The sequence below is a fragment of the Dipteris shenzhenensis genome, chromosome 7, assembly GCF_047967505.1.
Source record: "Dipteris shenzhenensis isolate YYH24624 ecotype China chromosome 7, Dip_SZ_1.0, whole genome shotgun sequence".
Taxonomy (NCBI): domain Eukaryota; kingdom Viridiplantae; phylum Streptophyta; class Polypodiopsida; order Gleicheniales; family Dipteridaceae; genus Dipteris; species Dipteris shenzhenensis.
In genome coordinates this window covers 55,618,850-55,639,381 of record NC_141602.1, presented here as the reverse complement: position 1 = coordinate 55,639,381, position 20,532 = coordinate 55,618,850, and the positions used below count along the sequence as shown (strand labels likewise).

Here is a 20,532-nt window from a genome sequence, read left to right as displayed (position 1 = left end):
TAGGTCCTTTCTTCTTTGTATGATACGTAATTGTTCTGGTTGGAGGATCTCCTCCATCTCGTCCACCTCAGGTGGCTCTTCTTGAACTGGTTCTATGGGTTCTGGTCCTTGATACTTCTTTAGAAAACTCACATGAAAAGCGGTGTGAATCTTACAAGTCTCGAGCAGCTCTAGTCAAAAAGCGACTTCATTTATGGCCTCACTAACTCTGAATGGTCCATAATACCTAGGAGACAACTTGGGTATACTTTCTCTTTTCCTTTCATCTTTCTAAGTCGTGCTTTTTCAAACTTTAGTAAGACCCAATCTCCTTCTTCCGGTGCTCGTCTGCTACCTTCTTTTGCTTTTGTTGAGATCTTTCAATTACCTTCCGTACTTGAGAGAAAGTTGTATCTAAGTCTCAGACATACTGGTCAACTGCAAATACCTCGTCCTTTGTTCTAAGGATAGGTGGTAGAATCACCTTTCCATAAATAACTGTGAGAGCTTGCGACAGGCAAAAAGAAAGAAAGAAAGAAAGTCTATTAACGTCCATGGAAGACCAAGAAGTCTATGGGACAACATGAAAACCAATTAGTGCATCAGCTTAGGGAGGGTAGCTCCCATGAAGTGCATAAAGCAGCTCCATTTATTTAGAGCACCTACATTATGACTTGGAAAGAAACATAATCGGCCATACATTAATTTAGGACTGAGAGTCTTTTGGCTTGGATTTAAACTCTTAATGAGTGCTACGCCCTCACGGTACACTGCCCATTTTCCATCATTCCTTCCAGCCTTGACCTTAGCTAATTCCGCTGCCTTATTTTTCAATTGATCTCGTGTAAGTTCTTCAACTATCCATATCTTAGTTCAATTCAACTTCTAGGATTGTCGGAGAAGCTTGACTCGTACATCCCATGAGTTAAGCGTAATGATAGCATGACCTTTAGACTATAAGATACGAGTTGCTCTGGGTTCATCGTCATCATCAATATTAGGCATGGTTGCTTTGATATGTGCTAAGGTGTCGCTCAAAGAGTCCTCCTCTTTGCACCATCCTTTGTCGAGTCTCCCTATTCTAATCTTCAAAGCGTTGTCACACCTAGCTGCATGTTCTTTAATCTCTTCCTGAATGTCAGCCTTGTTAACCTTTGCATCAAACTCCACAATCACTTCCTTCTTTGCGGTCTGTACTTCAGTGTGAACTAGGTCTTTGACTGTGGAGACTAGCTGGGGGGTAGGGGGGGAAGCCTTGTAAGATTTTACAACCTCATCGATGATTGCCAACCTCATCGATGATTGCCTGCTTGCCAGGTCCTTCTAGAACCTGAATTCTAGCTACTACATCTGCCAATTGCATCTTTAACTCTCTTGAACCTACTCTTGTAGATAAAAAATATGTTCATGGTGTCCAATGATGGGTCCGTCCAGACCTCCTCGTAGGTATGTATGTGCATACAGAGAGGGTGTCATAGCTGCAACAGTGGCGTATCGGGACCTATTGCTTGAAATGATTGGGGCTGAGGGGGGCGACTTCAAGGAGAGGCTCGGATATTCCTTACTGGCCATATCTTCTGCTGCCCCCTGTCTGCGCTAACCCCCTAGCTAGGCTGGGGGTTCAGCCCAACTAGGGGTTAACCCTGGGTTGGGTTGACCTCTGTCAAGGTTCGGTTAGGTCAGAATTAGCCGAGATTAGGTTCACTGGTGCGGTGCTGCCTGAAGGTACGGAACGAAGAGAGAGAGAGAGTGCAGGTACAAGACGAGTTGATTCAGAGTAGTCACGTCAAATCTTAGATAAAATGAAAATACACAAGTACAAAGTACTTGTACCTAGACCTAGGACTAAGTGTCCAAGGTGTCACATAGGACCAAGTGTCCTATGTGGCCTAGAAGGCACTAACACTATAAGTGCCTACACTTATGCCTACAAGGCACATACCATGGCCTATAGGGCATCACTAGAACCACCAGAAGATGGCCTACAAACCCCCCTCCATGGGATGGGCTGAAGTACTTTGGAAACGTCTCAGAATACCTGGTAGTTTCTGGTCATGGTGGCACATGTTCATCCAAAAGGATATAGCCACCATGTACAAGGAATGTCAGATCATGTAACAAAGTAAACCAAGTGTAAAGCCTGTCGGAAGACTTCGAACTTGGGACAAGGAAGTGCCTTTGTAAACATATCTGCGATGTTGTCCTCTGTGGGAAGATAGGACAACTCTATGTCTCCTGCTGACAACCGCTCCCGAACATAATGATAGTGAACTTCAATATGCTTGGTACGCGCATGAAACACTGGGTTACGTGCAATGGCCAAAGCACTCTGGCTGTCAGTGTAGACAATAGTGGAGGATGTCTGGCAAATACCAAGATCTGTAAGTAACTGTCGAAGCCAAACACACTCTACTGTAGCGGTGAAAGCTGCCCTATACTCAGCCTCACAGCTAGACATGGCAACTGTCGGTTGCTTCTTGCTGAGCCAAGAAATACATGAATTGCCAAGCAAAAAACAATTGCCAGTATGTGACACTCTGGTGTCGGAACATCCTGCCCAATCACTATCCGTGTAAGCATGCATGGTAAGTGAACCCTAATCACCGTAGAAGAGGACTAAATCCTGAGTGCCTCTAAGATATCTGAAGACTCTCTTCACTGCCTGCCAATGCTGTGAACTGGGGAGCTGAGATACTGCATACTGCAAGTCAGGTCTGGTATGACATAAATAAATAAGGCATCCAACAGCCTACTGATAAAGAGTGATATGACATGGTGGGCTCCCATCATGAGCTGAGAATTTGAAGCCACGATCCACCGGAGTAGAAGAGGACTAAATCCTGAGTGCCTCTAAGATATCTGAAGACTCTCTTCACTGCCTACCAATGCTGTGAACTGGGGAGCTGAGATATTGCATACTACAAGTCAGGTCTGGTATGACATAAATAAATAAGGCATCCAACAGCCTACTGATAAAGAGTGATATGACATGGTGGGCTCCCATCATGAGCTGAGAATTTGAAGCCACGATCCACCGGAGTAGAGATTGGCTTGCAATCCTCAAACTGAAAACGATCAAGGAGCTCTCCAATATACTTGGACTGAGACATCACGATACCCCCCTCAACATGAGCAAACCGAATGCCCAAATAATAATGGAGCCCCAATGGCATGCTTGCCAGGTGGGAGATCTACTAATTCCCATGTGTCATTTTTGGCAATAGATTGTACCTGAGCTTTCATTGCATCCATCCACTCTTTGCTGTCAAAAGCATCTTTATGGCACAAAGGCTGATCTTGTTTGCTGTCCCTCAAGGTATCAAGAAGCCATCTGGGAACTTGCCTTTGCTGTCTATTGACAGCTCTTTCTTCAATGACTGCATCATGAGTGGTGGGATCATTTTGTGCCGGAAGAGAAACCTGCAAATCAGCATGAGGTTGAGGCTGATTATTGCTTAGTGGAGGGCCTGCAGGAGGCTCATGTTGCTGCTCAAAATCCTCCTCTGATGATGGCAGAGGTAACCAAGAGTCAAAGGCATCAAACATGTTAACATCTGGCTTTGCTTTGCAGTCCACAAGAGGAGAAGCTGAATGTTCAGCAAAGATCACATCTTTGCTGACAATAATCTTCCCAGTATTTGGTTGATATAACTGATACCCTCTGCTCTCTTGGCTGTAACCAATGAATATGCATTTGATTGCCTTGTCATCAAGCTTATGTCTCAGCTGAGATGGGACATGAACATATGCAAGAGACCCAAAAACTTTCATATGTGAAAGTGAAGGCTTCCTGCCTTTCCATGCTTCATAAGGTGTAATAGTCTTTAATGCCCGTGTAGGTGATCTATTCAGCACATAGTTGGCACACATTACTGCATCAAGCCAAAATTTATTAGGCAAAGACTTGGCCTCAAGCATGCATCTGGCCATCTCCATTGTGGACCTGTTTTTCCTTTCAGAAACAGGATTCTGCTAAGGAGTGTAAGGAGTAGTGCATGAGTGAATAATGCCCCGTGAGGATAGAAATGCATCAAACTCCTTTGACATATACTCACCCCCCCTATCTGTGTTGAGGGTGACAAGCTTGTTTCCTGATTCATTCTCAACCATATTCAGCCATCTTTGAGAGCGTAAGGAAACTTCAGATTTGGCCTTTAAAGGATATACCCAGTAATACCTTGTGAAATCATCAATGAGAGTCATGAAATACTTGTATCCTCCAATGGCATTTGTCCTCATTGGGCCACAGACATCACTGTGTACTAACTACAATTTCCTTTGTGAGAGTTTTGGACAATTCTTTTGAAAAGGAAATCGATGCATCTTACCCAAAAGACAACCTTCACACACATGTTTGGAAACTGTGTGAGTCTGAGATACATCATTTGCCATCTGTTGTGAATGTAGCTTTGAAAGAGCTCTATAATTGAGATGGCCCATTCTCTCATGCCAAAGATGAGTTTCAGCAAGCTGTGAATCTGAAATAGCCAATGCTTCAATAGAAAGTGCAGCTGAATGATGGTCAAGGTGATAAAGCCCTTTTTGCAAAGTGCCAGTGAGAACTATGGCATTGTCATTACGAAGATCATACACTAGGCATCTGTAGCCATCAAAAATTACTCTGAAACCTGAAGTAGCAATTGCTGAAATTGAAATCAAGTTGACTTCAATGCCAGGCACAAAAAGAACATTAGTCAGAGTGACAGGATGGCTGGAAATGGATGTGAGCTGCACATCTCCAACACCTTTTACAGCATACGAAGCATTATTGGCACATGTAACAGTCCCCCCTCGAGGTGCATCAGTAGAGAATGAAACAACTGTCTGCAAGATGTGACATGCTTGGAAGCACCACTATCAAAGTACCAGGATTGAGCATCATTAGCAGTAAAGAGTGCATCAGCTTTGGAGGGATCAAATGAGCAATGGACAGCCCATGCCCAATCATCCTCAAGAGCATGTGCATGTGAAGCATCTGCTGGCTCATGGGATTCAATGGCATGTGAGGCATTAACTGTCAATCTTGCTTTCTTTATTTCCGAAGCAATGCGCTTCCTGCATTCTGAAATGTCATGTCCAGGCTTGCGACAATAGTTGCATCTTTTCTTCTTTCCCTTATCTGCTGTATTTTTAGATGCATGGGAGGAATTGCAGCTGCTATGTGTAGAGGAATTGCAGCTGCTGTGCGCAGATTTTGGCTTGCCCATAGGCTTGGAAGCCTTGCCTCTTCCTGTCTGCTGTGAAGCAAATGCATGATCAGGAATAATGGCTTGTCTGTTAGCTCTACTTTGCTCTTCCGGCAAAAGCAAAGTAACTAGCTGGTCAAAAGAATAGTGGTCTGGATTACCCATGGCCACTAATCGAAGGGTTGTAGCAAACCCTTGATATGTATCTAGCAGTCCATTCAATGTGGTACTGACAAGCTATGAATTTGGCACCACCTCATCAATGTTGGCAAGCTGTTCCATGAGGTCCTTGACCTTTATCAAATATGCATCCATTGACTCACCTTCATTCATATTCACTTCCTGTAATTGCCTTCTCAAATATGCAACACGAGCTTCATTGCGTATCTGATAGGGAGAAGCCAATTTATCCCAAGCATCCTTTGCTGTCCTGCAAGACCGGATGTGTGGAATAATGATTCTCTTGCATGATAAAGCAATGCAGAAGGAGTTACCCCCTGCAGAAGAACCAGCAGTAGAAACAACCACTGTAGCATTGGCTGGCCTCAGATCAGCCCCAGAAACAATATTCCACAAATGCTTTGCAACAAGAATATGTTTCATGAGATAAGACCACATCGGATAGTTGGTACCATCCAACTTATCATCTTCACAAAGAACTCCAAATAAATCTTGATTGTTCCCAGCCATAGCAAATGTGATACCCTGAAAAAGACCTGAAAACCCAAAAGCCTCAAGGCTATCACTGCAAAAAGCTGGCTGTCCCAAAAATGACAGCAAATATCTGCAAATTTCTGACCCAAATCAAAGGGCAAATGCATATCTGACCCAAATGTGACTGTGACAGGCAATGTTAAACTGCAAAAACAGCAAATTTGGCAAAAGCCCCAAATTTATTGAGGGCAAATAGGCCAAAAAGAGGGCAAATGTAGAAAAGCCCCAAATTTTGCTGAAATTTTGCAAATGTGACCCAATGTATGATAATCTGACCCAATGTCCTACAAATGTAACTAAATGTCCTGCAATCTGACCCAATGTACTGCAATTTAAACAAGAAATTGTAGACTAAATCCCAAAACTCCAATATTCTTGCAAGAAATTGCAATCAAAGGAGGTGAAAGGAAATGAAAGCCCCAAATTTGCCAATGTCCTGCAAAAGCCCCAAAACTGCAAATGTTTGTAGATGACTGCAGTGAGACCAAGAACCTGATTCAAGCCAATTCCAAAACAGGTACGAAACCTGTGGTGAAACTGTACGGAATACCCAGATCAAGTACAAGTTGTATGACTAAAGGTACGTGTGTACGGGAAGCTGGTACAAGCTACTAACGACTGATCTGTAGGTACGGTGCAAGTACCTTGTACAGAGTTCCTACGCAGGTACAGTTGTACGGCGTAGGTACCTTGTATGGAGTTCCTACGCAAGTACAACTGTACGGTGAAACTACCTTCTCCTACGCAGGTACAATTGTACGGCGTAGGTACCTTGTACGGCGAACTGAAGGTACGGCGATGCAGGTACGGACGTGCAGTACAGCAAAGCGACGCGCAGGTACAGACGTGCAGTACGACAAAGCAACGCGCAGGTACGGATGTGTAGTACAAATGCAAATACCAGGCCTTCCGTACGACTGTACAGAAGGGAATGCAGTTACACCTTTTGTTTGGGAAGCTGGACTCCTAGATCTTGGACAGCAGCTGAAGAGCCTCGAACAGGTTGGGAATGTGTCGACCAGCAGGGCAGAAAACTCCCAATGAGCAATGGAGGACTCGGGGGCTGAGGAGAGCTGAAAGACTAGAGCAATACCTGCTCTGATACCACTGAAGGTACGGAACGAAGAGAGAGAGAGAGTACAGGTACAAGACGAGTCGATTCAAAGTAGTCACGTCAAATCTTAGATAAAATGAAAATACACAAGTACGAGGTACTTGTACCTAGACCTAGGACTAAGTGTCCTAGGTGTCACATAGGACTAAGTGTCCTATGTGGCCTAGAAGGCACTAACACTATAAGTGCCTACACTTATGCCTACATTTCTTGAGCATGTGAGAGAGATTCTTGATTCAAAGTTTCCTTCATTAAGAGTTTTTTCATTATTCTTCTTTGAAAGATTTCCGCCAGAGAGAGTTTTGTGACCATTCAAGAGTCTATTGTGCAAGATATTTCACTCATTTCTGTTGACTCCAAGAGAGAAATCTTTTGAGTTTTTTTTGTGAGATCGAGTGAGACTCCTTCAAGAGGTTATGAGTACTTGTGAGACTTTGTGTGAGAGAAATACGACCTCCACTTCATCTACATCATAGCTTCTCCAAGTAACGTGTTCCACGGCTGACTACCACTTCCAAGACTACAACAACCATAAGGAGGCTCCAAATCCCTGCATCACCATCAAGGAGCTGGCGAGTACCTCCTACCTTCAATGACCGCCTACTCTATAACTAGTCAGCTAGCCAACTATCAAATGAGCTACTCATCGGTAAAGGCACCATAGGAGCTCACCTCCAAGTGCTAGCAACAACCGACAACCCATGCTACTACCAACTACCAATAACTCCAGATTGGACCTTGGAGCTTAGCCACAACTCGGATGTACTTGAATCACGTGGGATTCCAAGCATTTGTGCTTCTCTTGGCTTTTCTAGAGGGCTGTTTTGACCTTCTGGTAAGCAACATCTAAACTTTCCACAAATCTGTCCGCTTCAAAAATCTTCTCTTTCGTATGTAGAATGGGAGGTACCTTCCGTTCTCCTGCCACAATTTCAAAGGGAGATTTTCCCATGGATGAGTGTACAGTGTTGTTGTACACGAACTCAACAAGTGGCAAAAATTGCTCCCATTTCGATTGCTCATCCGAAACATAGCATTTGAGAAGATCAAGGGCAGTGGAATTGGCTACTTCGGACGCATATTCTCAAAGATACCTCTCTAAAAAAGACTTGTCATCCACGGGTCTCTATCACTAACAATTGATTGAGGCATCCCGTGATGTTTAAACACATGAAACATAATGAGTCTCGCCATCTGGTCTGCTGTAATTTTCTTTCTGACGGGATTGAAGTGGGCCTGCTTGCTATATCTGCAAATAATGGTCCATATCCCATCATGTCCAGATGGTATACGAGGAAAATCAAAGATAAAATCCATGGCAATGCTCTGGCAAGGTCGATCGGGAATAGGTAGAGGCTGCAGCAGTCCAGCCGGCTTCTGCCTATCATATTTCACCTTTTGGCAAGTGATGCATGTCCTGACATATGCCTCAACATCTTTCCTCAATGAGGACCAAAAGAAATAGTGCTCCAAAGCTTTGATGGTGGCATCAATGCCTCTGTGTCCTGCATAGGGTGGAGCATGACTTAAATCCATGAAAAATCAGCATCATTGGCATATTGATCCTTCATGGCATCAAGCTCATCATGATATGCAATGGTCACTGCTGAAACTTGTGGCTTAACAGACACTGCATCTGGAGTGGGCTTGCGTGAGAGTGCATCTGCAACAACATTCTTCTTCCCAGGCACATGCACAATCTGAAAATGAAACATAGAAAGAAAATTTGCCCACCTCATATGCTTCTTAGACAACTTTCTCTGAGTGAGAAAGTACCGCAAAGATTGATGATCGGTCTGAACATGAAAATCAGCACCCAAAAGATAATGCTTCCAGGTCGAAAGAGCATGGATGACAGCCAACATCTCTTTCTCATAGATGCCAAAATTCATTTCAGCATCCTGGAGCACTCTACTCTCGTATGCCACGACTCTTCCATCCTGCATAAGTACCCCTCCTACGCTGTTCCCAAATGCATCTGCTTGGACAGCAAAGGGTTTGCGAAGATCTGGCAAAATAATCACAGGATCTGAGCAGAGTCACTCCTTAAATAGGTCAAAAGCTGCAATTTCTTTGGGACCCCATCTAAAAGTGACCCCTTTCTTTTGTAAGGCATGTAAAGGAGATGCAATCTCTGCAAAATACCGAATGAACCTCCTGTAGTACAAGCACAAGCCCAGAAAGCTGTGTACTTCATGGATGTTCTTCAGGTGTGGCCAATTCTTGATGGCCTCTACCTTGGCAGGGTCCTTCCTAACTCCATCCTTGGAAACAATGTGCCCGAGAAAATGGATCTCATGCATGAAGAATTCACTTTTCTTGGCATTGACAAGCAGCTTATTCTTCCGTAGCTCCTCGAGAACAATTGCCAGGTGCTTCCTATGTTCAGCCTCATCCTGAGAGAACACGATGATGTCATCGAAGAAAGTGCCAACAAGGCTCGGTGCTCTCTAAAAATCATGTCCATCATTCTGTTGAAGGTGGCAGGTACATTGGTTAACCCAAATGCCATGACAAGAAACTCGTACAGACCAAATGTGGTACGAAAAGGGCATAATATAGAACTCTTATGTGTCCACGTAGCTCTGAATATGCATCCGCAGCTTGCCTATCACCGGAGTAACTAACTGGCTGAGTCCTAGACAAGCCATATCTGCATCACACAAAGACCCATCTCTTCTGCCCTTATTCCTAACTTTCCAGCCAGCTTTGGAGAGATGAAATTGGCCTTGGCTCCCAGATCGAAAAACATCAGAGCTGTCTGGTCTCTTATCTTGCCCCATGCCCGGCATAACTCTGTAGCATCTGTATTTTGAACAGCCCCAATCAAGTCAGGTGGGCTTGGGCTTTTTATTCTTCTAATCAGTCCTCTTTTCCTCCTTGTGCTCACCTACTAGGAGGGAACTTCCGCTTCTTATGTGGGCATTCCAAAGCCCTGTGGCCTTCCTCCTTGCAAATATAACACTTGTTGGCATCATAAAGAATTTGCTTTTCCTCATCAGACATGCAAGTCGGTACTCACCTCTGTCCTCCAACAAACTTTCCCTTCATGGGCTGCAAAAACTTTATGTACTTCTTAGGGGATTCCATCTTGCTGCCCTTTGACCTTGATGTCTCCTGTGAGCTTCATTTGAACCCAGAAACTTTCCCTTGCATTAGTGCATAAGCTGTAGTAGCATTCTCAACCAACTGAGACATATTGGAAACCCTTGTCTTCATGCAGTAGTCCCGAATCTCCTTTGGCAACCCGCAGCAATATCTTTCAATTTGCTCGGACAGCGGTACATGTCTGTAAGAATTCACTGGCAATAGGGCTTCCCAAAACTTCTTATTGTAGTCCTCCAAATTTCTGCAATTTGCAGCATCCAACCTGTACCAGGCGGTCATGATATCCACCTCAAAAGTGGTAGTGAGCCATGCTGCTGAGAAGACCTGCTTGAATTCGACCCAAGTGGTAGGTGCTCTGCCTTGCAAGAGGAGGTTGGACCACCATTGGAGCGCATTGCCCTTCAAAAAGGTGGCTGCCTTTCGGACTTTGGAGGATTCTATGAAGTGTCCACCTGAGTAGGCAGCATCAAACTGTTGCACGAATGTCAAAGCCTTCAATCTGTCTTGCATCCCATTGAAAGTCTCAAACTTAACAGTTGCCCCTCCCTCCTTGTAATCTTTCAATTTGCCTTTAGGGGCGAGGTTGTCATAAACGGGGGGCTGTAAAAACGGTGGGGGCATCACTGCTCCCGCATTCTGATCCATTCCAACCGTACCCATGGTGGGTTTGGCATTCCAGGTCCCACTCCTTGCATATGTGGCATATTCCAAGTATTGCCGATTGTCCCAGGCATTCTTCTCTGCATTCCAGGCTGCATCCCAATGTTTGAGTACATCATATTGGCATTTGCAGGGGGCATTCCCCCCATCATAGGTTGCTGGAAATTCTGCATTCCCGGCTGCGTGCTGCCCATAAAGCTACCTGGCATTCCGGGTGCCTCTGTGGATGGTGCCACCATTGCCTGAAAAACTGATGCCCCTCCAAAATATCATGGATGCATTGTGGGCTGAGGAAGGGCTTGCTGTCCCTGATTGACTGAATGAAAGTTATTGGCATTACCCGCTACAGGGGTGATTGAGGGCATCTCTAACGGCTGTCCACCGAAAGAAACATGCCTAGGAGTCTTCTTATGCTTCTTATGTTTCTTCTGAGATGACTTTTTGCTTCCAAGGGAAGCAACCATAGGGGGAGGAGCTTACATAATCTCCGTGACAGCATGTTGCAACTGCGATAGGGCTCCCGCTACACTTTGCATTTATACAAGCTCCTCTGCCTCATCTACCTCATCCTGTGAGTCCACCGTGGCATGCTCAGGAAAGACTAGATGTGCCCCACTGTCTTGCTGGTCATCACGCCCGCTAGTACTGTGCTCCTCTTCAAAGCACTCTGATGCTCTGTCTTCGCCTTGCCCCTTCTGCTCTGAAATGGTCAATGACCTCTCACGGTGTGACATGCTTGCTAAGATTGATGGCTATAGCAACAATTGCACTGAAGGTGTCCTTCACCCAACACTACTAGGACTCACCTCTATAGGAAGATGGTGACAATCCTGGCAATGGAACCACTGAAACCGGCCTTCGATAAACAAAAGGGCAGTGATCTTCTTCTACTCAGTCATAAACTTCATAAATGGCCACAATGCAAGCTTCAGTCACTTCAATCACTTAGCACAACTTAGAAACAAGCTTCAACAACAACAAAGGTGAGGCTAGAATGCCCTTGCTCAATGAAAATAGTACACAGTGCACCCACTGGCCCCAAATGCCTTGGCACCCCGTACGTTATTTATTTAATGCTTCTGAATGGAAATGCTTTACAACAAGGGCTCAACTCTGCACTGTTCCTCTCTGCAAATCCTCTACTTGTCTTCAAGGCATCTAATCCAAGTGCACCACTAGAATTCCCACTGGCAAGGCATACTCAGGCATTCAATTCTGATCTGACACAACTTAGAGACATTCAGGCATCCAAACCGCTGGCAAACTGAGCTCAAGGCAGCCTCAAGGCTATCACATGCATCCACACTATCCTTAGGCCTTTCACAAGATCACCATTGCCTCTGGGTGCTTGCTAGAAGCTGTAGCAGTCCTGAAAGGACTGCAAACAACACGCATGCACTGCAAAAAGATGCAAAGCAAGAAAATACAAGGAAAAACATAACCTGGAACCAACTCCCGCTGTCTGTGGCAGAGGGACGAGCTCCTTCCTCACACCTATCCTCTGTCCAAGCTCCCCGCAGGGTGCTGGTGTCTTCCAACGATCAGGAGAAGAGAGAGATGAAGATAGAGAGCGGAGGGCGAACAAGAAAGAGCTGTAGAGGAAAGATGGTTCACAGATTTGCCCCAAAATGATTGCCTCGGGATCTGTGCTTGAGTCCTCCTAAGAGAAGGTGCCAAAAGCAACAGGAAAAGTTCCTCCTGCAGCCTGCACTAGTCCAGAACAGCTCCAAAAACCACCACGTAGCCGAAAACATGTGCACAAAGGTCCAACACAGCAAAAGACAACCCCAAGCACCTGCTGGAGGCAGCTGAAAACGTATGCACGGATTCTGTCAGCCGTGTGGACGTTCGTACAGTCCGTACGAAAATTTTCAGAAAGTTCAAAAATGACTTCTCGCACTTCCTAGAAGTGCGTACTAGCCTTGGAACAGTCAAAACAGACTCAAAAAGACTTAAAACAGGCTTGAAACAACTCAAACAATTCAAAAATTGCACAAGAACAACTGAAAACGTCCAACACCTCTAGGAGAGTGAGGGGAGAGAGATGGAAGGTGGGGGAAGGGCATGCATACACATGCATGACAAGTGGCACCTCCTCCTTGCCATTTGCCCCTTCATTAAAGTCCTAACCCCCATACCAAGGACAACGTTGGTTGTCCTTGGGCCCAACTTTTAGACCCCTCTTTTAAAGCCTTTGCCTTGCCCCTAGGACCTAGTGGTACACCTAGACTTTGCCCTTAGGAACTTGTAGGAAGTGTGCACTTCCTCTAGCCAATCCCTCACAGCCAAACCATTACAACACTTAACCATAGTTAACCCTGGGTTAGGCGTAGGTTGAGTTACGAAGATACTTTACATCACTTTTCACGTCCTCGTGACACAGAGAGAGAGAGAGAGAAGAAGAAGAAGATATTATCGTCCTCTGAAGACCAAAAATCGGCCTATGGGACCTGAAACAATACAAAACCTTACATACATAAAGACTCCTCCCTCAAAGGGGAGGGTAATAAGAGAAACTACCTTTATGTCTAGGTGAGTTCCTGTGCTTGAAAAGCTTAGATACAAATGTTCCTAAAGCTGAGGGTGACGCCTTATGTAGCAAATCAGCCAGTCTGTTATGTCCCTCAAGAAGAGAGCTGAACTTTTTCCTGATGTGTGCATAGTAAGGGCATATCATTACCATGTGTTCTTCTGTCTCTGGCATACCCTGGTCACATAATTGGCATATTCTGCTCTCTCTTGGCATGTCTTTCCATCCTCCTATTTCAATTTGCAGCTGGTGTGATCGGGTGCGAAGTGAAGCCAAAGCCCTCCGCTTATGCGTTGCCATAGGTGTGCAAATGTACTTCTGCGTGGCTGACTCCTCTGCCGTATAAGTGGGCCAATATTGGGGGTTGATAAATGTGCAGTAGTACTCGAACTTATCTCTATTTTTAGCTGTTTGCCATTTCCTGTGTAGTGCATTCAGCAGATCACAATGAAAAGCATCTTCATCTACCTCCTCTGGTGAGTAGTTCAAGTACTCCTCTACCTCCCACTTCCTGAACCAATTTCTCAAATCTAGAGCCCATCCAGATGCCAAAATCTTGCTCTTGTTTGTCTTTTGGGGCTTTTGACTTTCTCCCCATGCCCTCTTTGGCAGCCTTTCAGCATCCATGCCTTTGACCTTTGTAATGTATCTGAGTACCTTCTTTAAAGCATGTAACTCTACGGGTAAGCATCCTGTCTCTAGAAGTAGCAGAGAGTAGGGTGTAGTAGCCTTGATGCCAAGGTGTCTCCTAATAAAAGATTTCTGCATTTTTTCCAAATCATTCCATTTCGAGGATGATATACTCCCACCCCACACTTCTACTCCATAGAGCACTGTCTGTATCACATATGCCCCAAAAATCATGTTTCGTATATGCCATCTTCTTGTATTGCTATTACTGCAGTCATTTTCAAATTGGTAATACTTTCCCCATCCAGCATCAAGTCTCCGTTGCACACAGCTGCTCCATTTATTATTGGCTGGAATTTCAATGCCTAGGTATTTGAATGAGTGCACTGTATCAACTGGTTGACCCATGTATGAGATTGAGGGTGGCTGTATAGTTTTGACTGTCATGAGTTTAGGCCTCTAGTATTGTACTATATAGCTTGGCTAGAGTGGAACATACCATAATGGTTCTATAGTTTGATAATTGATCGTGGTCACCTCCCTTGTAAATTGGTTTGATCCAGTTCTCTTGCCATTCTATCGGGAAGCCATATACCAATGCTTGGTTTAATGCCATTAGTATGTGCCTTTGCGTGTGCTCGTTGGTCCACTAAATAAGTTCTGCCGTGAGATGTAGAGTGTCTGCCACCTTCCCGATTGCCATTTTCTTTAGGCCATCTTGTACATCCTCCAATGAGAAAAAGCCTTGAGTGTTGCCAAAGACAGACATGCTCACCATGGGCCGAGCCTTAGGATGGGTGTAGAGCTATTGAGCATACTCAAACATCTCTTTTTCTGTTAAATCTCCCATGATGTCATTTGGCTTTTGTTTAACTCCTCTAAGGAGAGACTAAAATGAAATCATTTAGACTTCACAAGCAGTTGTAGCTTGAATGAAGGACTTGAAAACCTAAAAGCCTCAAGGCTATCACTGCAAAAGCTTGTTGTCCAAAAATGACAAGTGAGCAAGGATTTGCAAGTATGGTTCCATTTTAAACGGGAGGTTCATTTCAAGCAATAACATCAAATGAAGATATGTTAAGCTCTACATAGAGTGGTTTGTGATCTGAGTCAGGAGACTTCGGGCCAAGTGAGAAATTGTGGACAAGATTACAAGCTTCCACATGAATCAATGCATAGTCAATTACACTAGCCCCCCCGCTGGCAGGGAAACAAGCAGGGGAATTGGATTTTGGGAAAAGGGCTGTCCCATTTACCACCAACATGTCCATACCATTCATCAAGTGCTCCAATGCTGTGCCATGTGCGTTCACCACTTTATCCTCCAAGCATCTACACCAACCGGGGTCAATGTCTATCTCCTGGTCCTTTATATATTCTTGCTGTGTGTGATATTGAAATTATGAGTCTCCTATGCGTGCATTTAAGTCACCAATAAGTATAACATTTCCTTGTTTGCTGAGCATGGCAATATCTAAGCATAGGTCTCCAAATGGTTGGGATGGATCAACCTCATGTCTCTGGTAAGAAGGGGGATTCTCTATGAGGGATGTAGCATCCTGCAATATACAATGGCGGATGGCTTGGCCCGATGGCTTGAGTTTTCATCGCTCTTTCTTCCTACTCGGTGTGCCCCAAAGACCACAACCTCTTGCATGGCAAAATGCTCAGCAAAAAAGTCCCCAACATCCTTTGCAAGTGAGAGGGGTGTTTCCTTTTCTTTTTCACGTAGGCCCCGTATGACGATATTCTGTGCTCTTTTTTCTGTCTCTTTGTACTCATTGGCATCCATCCCTTCTGATTTTTTTCCCTTGTCTAAATGTGCATCTGTTTGTATGTGCCCATTTATCACCTTACTTGCCCATGTCCCTAAGGTGCCTATTTCTTGCTTGCATTCTAATTGAGGCTGCTGTGCCATATTTGCTCCCATATTTTCCAAGGTCTGTTCTAGCTCAGCAACTTTCTCCTCTTGGATGACAGTCTTTTGCTCCAAACTGTCTATGGAGCTTTCATACATGGCTACCCTTTGCCCCAAATCTGCATTCTTGTATTCTAGATGTTGGCATTTCAGTGAGAGCTGATGTATCTCTTGTTGTTGACGATCCATTGTACTTTGTAAAGCTGTTAAAAATGCCCAGATTCCAGCTTCATGAGAGAAGGTGTTTGTTGCATCACCTTGGGCTGACATGAGTGGGGCTGTTAGAATGTTCCCTTGTGCAGGAATGAATGGGGCTGCCTGTCCATCTAAAATAATGGTGGGTGGCTGAGACATTTCTGTCACTTGCAAAGCACTTGTTCTAGTTGGTGTCAGAGAGAGAGAGTTTTTTATACTTGTACTACCTCCAGAGCTCTTTGCCATGGGAGTGGAGTGTGCTGCTGAGCCACTTGATTAATCCTGTGGTGCATCAAGAAACTGACGATTGGCGACACGCGCGATAAAAAACAGGTGTAACAGGTATAGAAGTACCAGGGGCGATTAGATGGCGCAAGAGGATCCTGACGGTCAACCGCGTTGCAGTTTTACTCCCCTTTTGGAGCTGATGGTGGCCTCAGATTGGCGATCCGAGTTGAGGAAAGGCTTTGAACTTCAATCGCGATCGCTGCGCACGGCAGATAACAGCAGGACAGATACCACAAACGTGTATGGAGATTACTAGCGCAAAAGGATCCTGACGGGTAACCACGTTGGGGTTTTACCCCCCATTCGGAGCTGTTGGTGCAGTCCAAGCCGCCATCCGAGTTAAGCTAATTAGGCAGCAGAATCAGAGGGGAGAGGAGGAGAGAGGGAGAGAGGGAGAGAGGGAGAGGGGGCTGGCGAGGGGAGGGAGAGGGGGGGCAGCGAGGGATAGGGGGGGCTGGCGAGGGGAGGGGAGGGGAGAGGAGAGGGAGGGGAGAGATATGGAAGGTGAAGGAAGGGCATGCATACACATGCATGACAAATGGCTGAGCGGTGAGGGAGAGGCTAAGCGACGGAGGTGGAGAGGCTGAGCGATGGGAGAGGGAGGCTGAGTGACGGAGAGAGGGGCTAGCAACGAGAGAGGGAGGCTAGCGACGGAGACGCTGAGCAGAGAGGCTAGCGACAGAGGTGGAGAGGGAGCCTGAGCGACGGAGAGAGAGGCTAGCGACGGGGGAGGGAGGCTGAGCGGGGAGGCTAGCGACGGAGGTGGAGAGGGAGGCTGAGCGACGGAGGTGGAGAGGCAAAGCCAAGAAAGACGAAAATAACAACAACAAAAAAAAGCAAATGACAACTGAATTTGGAGGATGTGAACACACGTTACAACCGAAGTGGACTCGGGGTAAACAGCAAGGCAAAGTTAGGACCCGCCTCAGCTTCTTCAGCATCTATCTCTACCTCAACCTCAACTCCCGCTACAGTGTCAGTTTCGTTTTCAGCTCCAACCTCAGCTCCCTCTATCTCTATCTCTACTTCGACTTCAGTCCCCGCTTCAGGACCAGCTCTAGTTCCAATCTCAGCTCCATCTACATCTACGATCAGTGACATACTCATGCCCATGGCGCCGGTTGTTGTTCCCTTTCCCTCTTCTCCTGTTACAGCTCTCACACAGCTTTTGACACCTACTTCCAAGGTGTCATAGACTGTGCCACATTATGCTTCACTCTCCCCTCTCCCTCTCAGTCAGCCCATCCTCCCACACCCCGTTGGGACTGCCTCACCCATTCCACTGTCATCTCCGTTCCTCACTCAGCCACCGTCCAATTTTCGGACTCAGTCCCACTCTTTCATGCCACAGGCACCACAGTTTCAGCATGGACATGGGTGGACTGACACACCAGAGGCGCGTGAGACCCTACTCACGGAGATACATAATTTTCGTGAGCGTGAGATGGAGCTGGCTCGCTTCGCACGGGAGCAGGTCCGCTTCAACCAAGAGCAGAGCCACATCATACAGGAACAGGCTAGGGCCATTCGGGAGCAGGCGGATCTTATTCAGGGACTCAAACAAGATATCATGCAGCTCCGACAGGAGGTCACAGCCATACACACTGTCCCAGGAAGTACCCCGGTGGTCGAGGCACAGATTGCGAGTATGCGATCTGCTATTGAGGAGACTTCCAGATGGGTTGACGTGGCCAAACGGGAACCCGCAAGGGTCACCGTTTCGGCTACCCTCATGGAGCAGCAGCAGAGAGCCAGTAAGGCTCTCAACATCAACGTGGCGGGATCCCACGCACTGAGGCTACACCGATGGTAGATGCGACTGCGTTCATGACCACTACCCTGGGTGTGGATGCGCACAGGATAGAGAGGGCATGGCGGGTGGGGAGAGATCCCAACCGAGAACAACCCCTGATCATATGATTTCATGACACTCAGGCGCGACTTTCAGCTCTACGACGCAGGTCAGTTCTTCGAGATCATCCAGCGATCTCTATGGATGAGGATCTCACACCTCTACAGGTTGAGGAGAGGCGCTCTTTGCTACAGCAACGGGATCAGGCCCGAAAGGAGGGGAAGTGGGCAATGGTACGAGAGGGACGACTTCTTACACGCCCCCGTAGGACACCTGCCCCCTCCCCTACATAGGGCAGCAGGGCCTATGAGACTCAGATATCCGAGACCCTATCCTGCACCATTTGGAGCTGTAATGGTACCTTATGGTCAGAACCAGGGAACTTCTCGGAATCCTATACAGGCCACGACATAGTCTTCTATACAGAGACACATCAGAGTCCAGAGCGCCCTCTCCCAATAGTCAGCGGATATACATGGGAGTTTGCCTACAGAGATGAGACGAGGGGTACAGGAGGAGTTCGAGGTTCAGGTGGAGTTGCAGTCCTTTTCAGATCCACACTTCGGGGGATCATTTCAGTAGAGCAGAGAGATACACATTCCAAATTTCTTTGGATCCAGATACGACACATGGATAGCCAGGATTTATTTGTCGCAGTTTGCTACTTCCCCCCGGAGACCTCCCACTTTGCCAGAGATATTCGAGGTGATGATGAGACATCCCCATTTGCTGTCCTTTATCAGTCCATTGTTGACTTTTCTAGCCGTGGAGAAGTCCTTCTAGTGGGGGACTTCAACGCGAGGACAAGGACCCGTCAGGTATCACTTCTTGATTTCAGAGATGATTCCACTCTACTAGCAGATGTTGACCTTGAGGAGGCACGTATGCTACGGGTTTCGGCTGACAGGCAAGGTCCACTTTCATCCTATGGACAGGCCCTATTAGACCTGGGCAGAATACATGATCTCATTATCTATAATGGTCTTGACAGATGGCCCGCTTCAGGTGGTTTCACATGCTTTCCACATGGGGGGGGCTCCACGTTTTGTTGATTACATCATGGGATCCCCTGTCTTCACATCTCGCATTACTACCTTCACTGTAGCACCTCTCCCCCCAGGGGCTGATCACACATACCTTTTCTTTCGCATCTCCACCTCCCCTCGCACAGCACCTTCCACCCCACTCAGAGCTTACTCCACCTACCACGATATACGCTTTGATCGGGATCACTCACCTTCTTACTCTGGCCGTCTGTACATACTTCTCGCTTATATTGACTTCATACCCCTTTTAGAGGATCGCGCTGCCCTTGTCACCCGCTCACTACACGAGGCTGCCATTCACGCCTTTCCCCACCCCACCCACCACCCCCTGGAACCGTACCCTGTAATAGTTGGTACGATGATGAGTGTAAGGCCTTACGCCGTCAACTCAGATTCGAAACCAAAAACAGTCTTCTGAGTGCACCAGATACGCTACGTGAATACCGTAGACTGATACGAAGGAAGAAACTAGACTTCGTTCGTTGAAACGAGGAGGAGCTACTGAACATTTTATTTAGTAACAACTCTAAGGACTTCTGGCGGAGATTTCTAGAAGGACGGTCCCCTCCGCCACTCACTGACACCCAGATCTGGTTTGATTATGCACGCACACTTTATCACATCCCAAATCAGCCAGTCCCTAGCCTCTCACACATGCCTCGTCCCACATCCTGCACCCTCTTCACTAGAGGAGGGGTAAAGGATGCTGTAATGAAACTTCATAATGGCCGAGCGAAGGATCATGAGGGACTATGTACTAAGTTCATTGCATATGGGATTAACCTCCTAGCCCCGATCTTAGCAAAGCTTTTTAATGAAGCGGTCTGTTTGGGATTTCCACACACTTGGACCATTAACACTATCTCACCCATCCACAACGCAGGGGATCCCATGAGCCCGGAGAACTACAGGACCATTATGATTGGATATGTCATGTCCAAGATTTATGCATCAGTACTTGACTCCGAGATTAGCAGACTTGCAGAGTGTCGAGGACTCAGAGCAGCAGGACAGGCCAGATTCTGGCATGATCATGGAACCATGGACCACATTCTGACGCTCAGATGTATCATCGAGGAGGCGAGATCACGGAAACAGAGGGTTTATTGTTGCTTTGTGGATTTTCGCAAGGCATTTGACACAGTACCAAGAGCCCACCTCATATGGCGCCTACAGGACTTGGGTTATGACCAGGAGATCATTTGGGCTGTCATGGCACTTTACGAGAAAGTAGGATCCGAGTGGACAGACGAGATCATGAGTACCATCGGGGTCAAACAAGGGTGTCCTTTGTCACCTACCTTGTTTGGCC

The 20,532-nt window shown here is 46.3% G+C and overlaps 1 protein-coding gene and 1 pseudogene across 3 annotated transcripts in view; both read right to left on the bottom strand.

Moving 5' to 3' along the window:
- The window catches only part of LOC147900534 (uncharacterized), a 46,039-nt gene that overhangs the window by 3,109 nt on the left and 22,398 nt on the right, over nt 1–20,532 (bottom strand). The gene's annotated exons all lie outside the window — the stretch shown is intronic.
- LOC147900535 (uncharacterized) lies at nt 10,012–10,761 on the bottom strand (annotated as a pseudogene).